The sequence below is a fragment of the Aythya marila genome (assembly GCF_965140915.1).
Source record: "Aythya marila genome assembly, chromosome: 23".
Lineage (NCBI taxonomy): Eukaryota > Metazoa > Chordata > Aves > Anseriformes > Anatidae > Aythya > Aythya marila.
In genome coordinates this window covers 3,187,029-3,193,028 of record NC_139064.1, presented here as the reverse complement: position 1 = coordinate 3,193,028, position 6,000 = coordinate 3,187,029, and positions in this window count along the sequence as shown.

The following is a 6,000-nucleotide window of genomic DNA, read 5'->3' as shown; positions in this document are numbered from 1 at the left end:
GCTCACATCAGAAGGAAGAAGCTTGTGGCATCGGTTTCTTCTCTTTACTCAAAATTGGTTTGAAGTACAGGGCAGAGCAGTTTTTGCAGTATCTTCTCTTTGTAGTCTGGCTTCACTCTTCTCCTGTCTCTTCTTTACTTCTCAGCCTATTTTCTCGCCTTAGCTTCTACTTGTACCTGACAAGTGAATGTCTCCTCTTCCTCCCCCAAAGTACCTTTTCTCTCTCTGTTCACTGTTTTTCCCTCCAGACTCCAGAACATCTCTAATCTTTATTCCTGCACTGCTAGGTAAAATGACTTGTTCTTTTCCCTAGCCAGTAAGTGTTCAACTCGGACAGGGTTGAAGGGCAGCTCTGCTCAGGCTGTGATGGGCAGGGGATCTTTTGGATTTGTAGGCTGTGCTGGTACATTTGGGAATTTGTAACCTGCAGAAGAAGGGTATGTTCCATTCATTCCCAGAGGGCAAAAATCAAGGGCAAGGAGAGAGCGACCCAACAGGGACATGGCTGAGATCAGCCTCACTGGATGTTGATGGCCATGAGTCCATCAGCCAGGAGCTGTGGAGATGAAGAAACCTCAGGGGAGAGGGAGATGAACTGGAGAGATGAAGAAAGAGCAGCAAGGAGGAGGAAAAAAAAAGAATGATACTCTGGAGATCTGGAAAAGGGCCAGAAAGAGCAGTGTATGAAATACCAGTGAACTGACAGATAATTTACAGCCTCCAGGAGAATAAATGGAAAAAGAAAAGGGGAAAAAATGTCTTTGTTGCAAGGAAGCAAGTGCTATGGAGGAGAGTGGTGATATGGGACTACATGGAAACTTCTTGCCTCTTGGGTTCTCTCCTCTTTCTACTGTAGTAGTCCCAGGCATCCTAATCAATGCAAACTGCATCTTCCTGAGGATCTGAGGGACACCCCAGTCCAGGAGCTCTCCCCTGCCACCAAGGAAAGTTTTGGGTCAGACAAAGATGGAAGGGGCTGAAGCTGAGCCCTGAACAGGAGGCCGTTATGGCATGAAGCAGGAACTCAGGCTATCTGCTTCTGCTGCAGATCGCAAAGGTTGACTTTAACGTTAACCCAGCAGAAGGAGATGACTGAAGAAATCTGGGGGAATGGCAGCACGTTTGGGCTTGGGGCAGCAGACCCGGCTATTTTCTTGGTACTGGTTCTAAGGAAGTTGACTAGGAAAGGTTCCCTCTTAGATTTGTTGCTTGGAGAGTCTCATGAATGGTCATTGGTGGTTGTCTTGGCCACAGTGACTATGATGTAGTTGAGTTTAAATGGTGACGGGAGGAAAACTGTCCCAATTTTCAAGAAGAGTAAGAAAGAGGACCCTAAGTAATTACAGGCCTGTCAGTCTCACTTCAGTGCCTGGTAAAATTATGGAGAAGATTATTCTGGGAGTTACTGAAAAACACTTGAAAGACAACACGGGTTGGTCACAGCCAACATGAGTTCACAAGGGGAAGGTTTTATTTAACTAATTTAATTTACTTTTATGACAAGATTGCCCATCTAATTGACCAAGGGAAGCCAGTAGATGTAATCTTGCGAATTTCAGTGAAACTGTTCCTCGCAGTATCCTTCTGGACAAAATGTCCAACACACAGCTAGGCAAGTACATAATATGCTGGGTGAACAGCTGGCTGATGGGTCAGACTCAAAGGGTTGTATAAATGGGGTTACATCAAGCTGGCGGCCAGTCACTACTGGGGTCCCCAGGGCTCCGTTTTAGGGCCATTTCTCTTCAATGCTTTTATAAGTGGTCTGGAAGCAGGACTGGAATGTGTAATAAGTAAGTTTGCAGTCGGTGCTAAATTAGGAGGAGCTGTTGACTCCCTGGAGGGCAGAGAGGCCTTGCAGAGAGATCTTGACAGAGTAGGGCTGGGAAATCACCAGTGGGATGGAGTTTAACAAGAGCAAACGTGGGATTCTGTAGCTGGGATGGGACAATCCTGGATAAATATATATTCTGGGGGATGAGCAGCCCTGTGGAAAGGGATCTGAGGGTTCTGGTCAGTGGCAAGTTGGATTCGAGCCTTGCCTTGAGCATGGTGTGCAGCTTTGGGTGTCACAATATTGGAAGGATGTAAAAATATCAGTGTCTAAAGGAGGGCTAGTCGGATGGAGAAGGGTCTGGAGTACAAGCAGCATGAGGAGTGGCTGAGGTGCCTTGGTTTGTTCAGCCCAGAGCAGAGCAGGCTGAGGGGAGGCCTCATGGCATCCTGCAGCTCCCTCATGAGGGTAGTGGAGGGGCAGGCGCTGAGCTCTGCTCTCTGGGGACAGCGACAGGACCGGAGGGAACGGCATGGAGCTGGGACAGGGGAGGGTCAGGCTGGATGTCAAGAAAAGGTTCTGCACCCAGAGGTGGTCAGGCACTGGGACAGGCTGCCCAGGGACATGGTCATGGCACCAAGCTGCTGGAGTTCAAGGAGCATTTGGACAGTGCTGTCAGACACAGGGTTTGGTTTTGGGGTGGTGCTGTGTGGAGCCAGGAGGTGGAAGTGATGCTCTTTGTGGGTCCCTTCCAACTCGGGATATTCTGTCATTCCAGTCTGTTCCCTTTTGTGATTCAAAACAATAAGTTTAAAGCCAAGGCATGCTGGGGGGGGGGGGGGGGGAAGAGGAGGGAAAGCTCTAAGTAATTTCTTTGTCATTTGAGTTCAGAGTTCCCTACAGCTCTAAGCTGGAGCTGTTGAGCGAGCAAGTTTTGAGGCATATGGTGACACCTCGCATGCTGCTGGTCCCTGCTGTTCCAACCAGGATGGCAGGGCTGGCAGTGAGGAACCACGGCTCCGGCACTGCCTGCCTCTCCAAAGCCTTCCTGGCAGCTGGGTTTCTGGTCTGTGCTGCAGGACTGGTGCTCCCTGCTGGCGTGGCACCTGCTCAAGCCTCCTCTGCAAACATCTCCTCCATCCCTGCTCAAATAAAATCGCTTCCTGCCTCCTTAGCTCCCCATCTCCCAGCTCCTGGGACTGCCAGTTGTGCATGTCGAGCACAACCCTTCAAAGCCAGCATGTCGCCCTTTGCCATAATTGACTTTTGCTGAATAATTCACCAATGCTGTATTTTCAGCTTAGGTACAGTGTCCATTCCTGGAAGAATCCCCATTTAGGTTAATGGGAAGCCAGGTACTAGGAAAAGATGGGGATGCAGTGGCGATTCAGCATCTTTACTGCTAAAAAAAAAAGGGTCTAGAGTGAGGTTTGGGATTCTGGGAGTAGCACAGAGGATGTGTCCAGGTAGTTCAGTCACTGTCCGATCAGCCACTGTCTCCTTTGACAGGAATATAGATGCAATGGTTCTTTTTCACTCTGTCTGAAATTGCTTTGTAATAACAGTAGGAGTTGGAAAGGCATTTTTATTGATTAAACAATTGAGGCTATTTGTCTTTACAAAACCAAAAACATAGAGGTGTCTTTTTCTTCCTACGTATACATTATACACATTTATTATATGCAGCAATCTCTGTAATCAAGCTCATGTTTATGATGGACTAATTTATAACATCGGGTTGAGATGGTACAACACGAACTGAAGTGCAAAGGAAACCTGATGTAAATATGCCAACTAACAAGAGCTGGAGTCGAGCAGCCTGTGAGGACGGGGAGGGAGACCAGGTGCTGGCTTCTGGCAGGAGCCGAGTGATGCAAGTGAAGAATTACTTTTGAAATGTCTGCTCCTATTCTTTCCACCAGCAATGCATCAGCGATTTCTGAGACATCCCTTTGATCAAACACCATTTCAGCTATTGGAAAATTTGTAGCTGCATCTGTCTCTTGACCCTTTTTGCCAATGGTCCTGCATGATTGCAGAGTGCCAGTGTTTCTCTAAGGCTAAGGCAGGAGATATCTGCGGTACACGTGTGTCTGTGCAGAGGAGGAAGAGCCCTGATGCACACAGTTTAGGCTGCTTTGCCTTTGGTACATAGGTAGTCCTGCTCTGGGCCTTTCTCTGCCCTCCCTCTTGCTTGGTTTTTATCAGTTCCTTGGTGGCACCCATGGTGTGATAGTCCCAGTGTGCTGGTACAGATCCAGTCTTTTTACTTGCGTCTGTACTAGTTCCTATGTAACTGAGTGCTCAGGAATTATCTGACTGCATTTATTTTTATTTTATTTTTTTGTTTGTATTTCTTTTTTTTTTTTTTTCCTCCTTCCATGTGTTTCCATGTGCTTCCATGAGCACACGAGTGTTTTCTGCAAGCAGCAGGGAGGTGGTGGGGAAGCATGGGTGCCTTGAGGCACATACGGACTTTCAGAGGTCAGTCACTGAAGATGCTTTGTGTAACCTTTTCCAGCTGTCAAACGCCAGAGCTCTCTTAGCATCGTGTCTGCCTGCATCCCCAGCTGTGGGCTGCCAAAAGGGGCTTATTTGGGCAGACCTGCATTTTGGTTATAGCCAGGATCCTTCAGGGGGCTGTGTTTCCCCTTTGGCTCGCACCTGCACATTCCCTTACCTGCCTCGCTAGGCAAAAACAGCCCAGGAAGGGACCCGTGCCCAGACCATGGGTGGTTTGTCCAGACAGAAGCGAAGCAGCTTGAGTTTGAATTATTAAGAGATCATTCAATTTTCAGCACTTGATGCTGGCCGGTTTGTTCTGGTTCTTTAGGTCTCGGGAAAGGCTCAGCCGAGGCTGGAGGACTGAATTGATGGTACTGGGTTGCTCGCCCAGAAGTGGAAGCTGTGGCGTACAGGCTGGAGAGGCACCAGTTCAGCAGGAAGCGCCTTTGTAGGTGTGTTTGTTTATGCGGTAGCTTGAGTGCACAATATGTCTGTGTATGCCACGGCTACCTTCATCTGCAAGAAGTGCAGGGCTTGGCTGAAAACACTGCGTGTGGCACATATGTATGCGTTGCTCTGTTCTCTCTGTGTGACGTGTTGAAGGAATATTGGATGTAAGCCCAGAAGGGGACCTTCGGAGATGTATAGTCCCTGTAATCACAGGTGTCTGTCTTGGTAAAACTTAGCAAGCACCATCTCAAAACTACTATTTTATATATTATACTATAAATTGTTGCTTTGGGGGAAGGCTGTGCTAGATCCTTGCTGCTCTAATGGATGGGAACACCAGCCTTAATTAATTCTGAGCTTGGTTAGCCCCATTCATTTTTGTGCCAATATTATCCCTGCACATAAATACTCATACAGAGGTGTCTTGGTTACTTTGTTTGGGTTTTGCTTGAGATTCCTTCTCAGAATGAAGTGAAAAAGGTGCCCTTGCCAATGCTGTTCTGCAGGGGATGATTTACAATTCCACAGAGCCCCACTTCAAAAGAACTCTTCAGGCTTTCCCAAGTTAAGATGATAATGAGGAAAAACAAATACAAATGATAACAAAAAGGTACCTTGTGAGAAATGTTCTTCAACGGAAATGTCTTTTTTTTTTTTTTTTTTGATGTGACAAGCTTTTGTGTGTGTATGAAGCAACATCACAGCTTTGATTTTTGCATAGTTTAAAAACCACCAACTTTGTCATGTTCTGGGAGGGAGGGAAGGAAATTGTACCAGAGCAGAAAGGCGTGCTTTGGGTCTGTTTGGGTGGAAGCTGCCAGAGGGCTAGAGGAGGAACCACCAATTCCTGCACATGGCTGCAGCTTTTAGACTGAAGCCTGAAAACAGATGGCTGGAAAAATGTTAACTTGCTATAATTGGTGCCTGAGAAGCTTTCACCTGAATCTTTTTATACAGCACCTTCAGTAAACGGTGTGTTCTGGTCCCTGGAGCATGGCAAAGGGTGGCCAGATTCACCACCTGTCTTGACCGTGCTACGTTCAGCATGGAGACAGCAGGACTGTCTGCTTTGTTTTGTGTTTGTTTAAATCTTGTTGTTGTATGCAGATTTTTATACAGTTATTTCAAGTATGCATGGTTAATCTTGCAGTATAGGTATTTGCTCAGTGATGGGTGGAAAAAATTCCCTTGTCACCTGGTGCTTTGTCACTAGCAAACCCAGCTGGATCTGCACCAACACCTAGGGTGGGTGCAATGAGCACCTGGCTCTG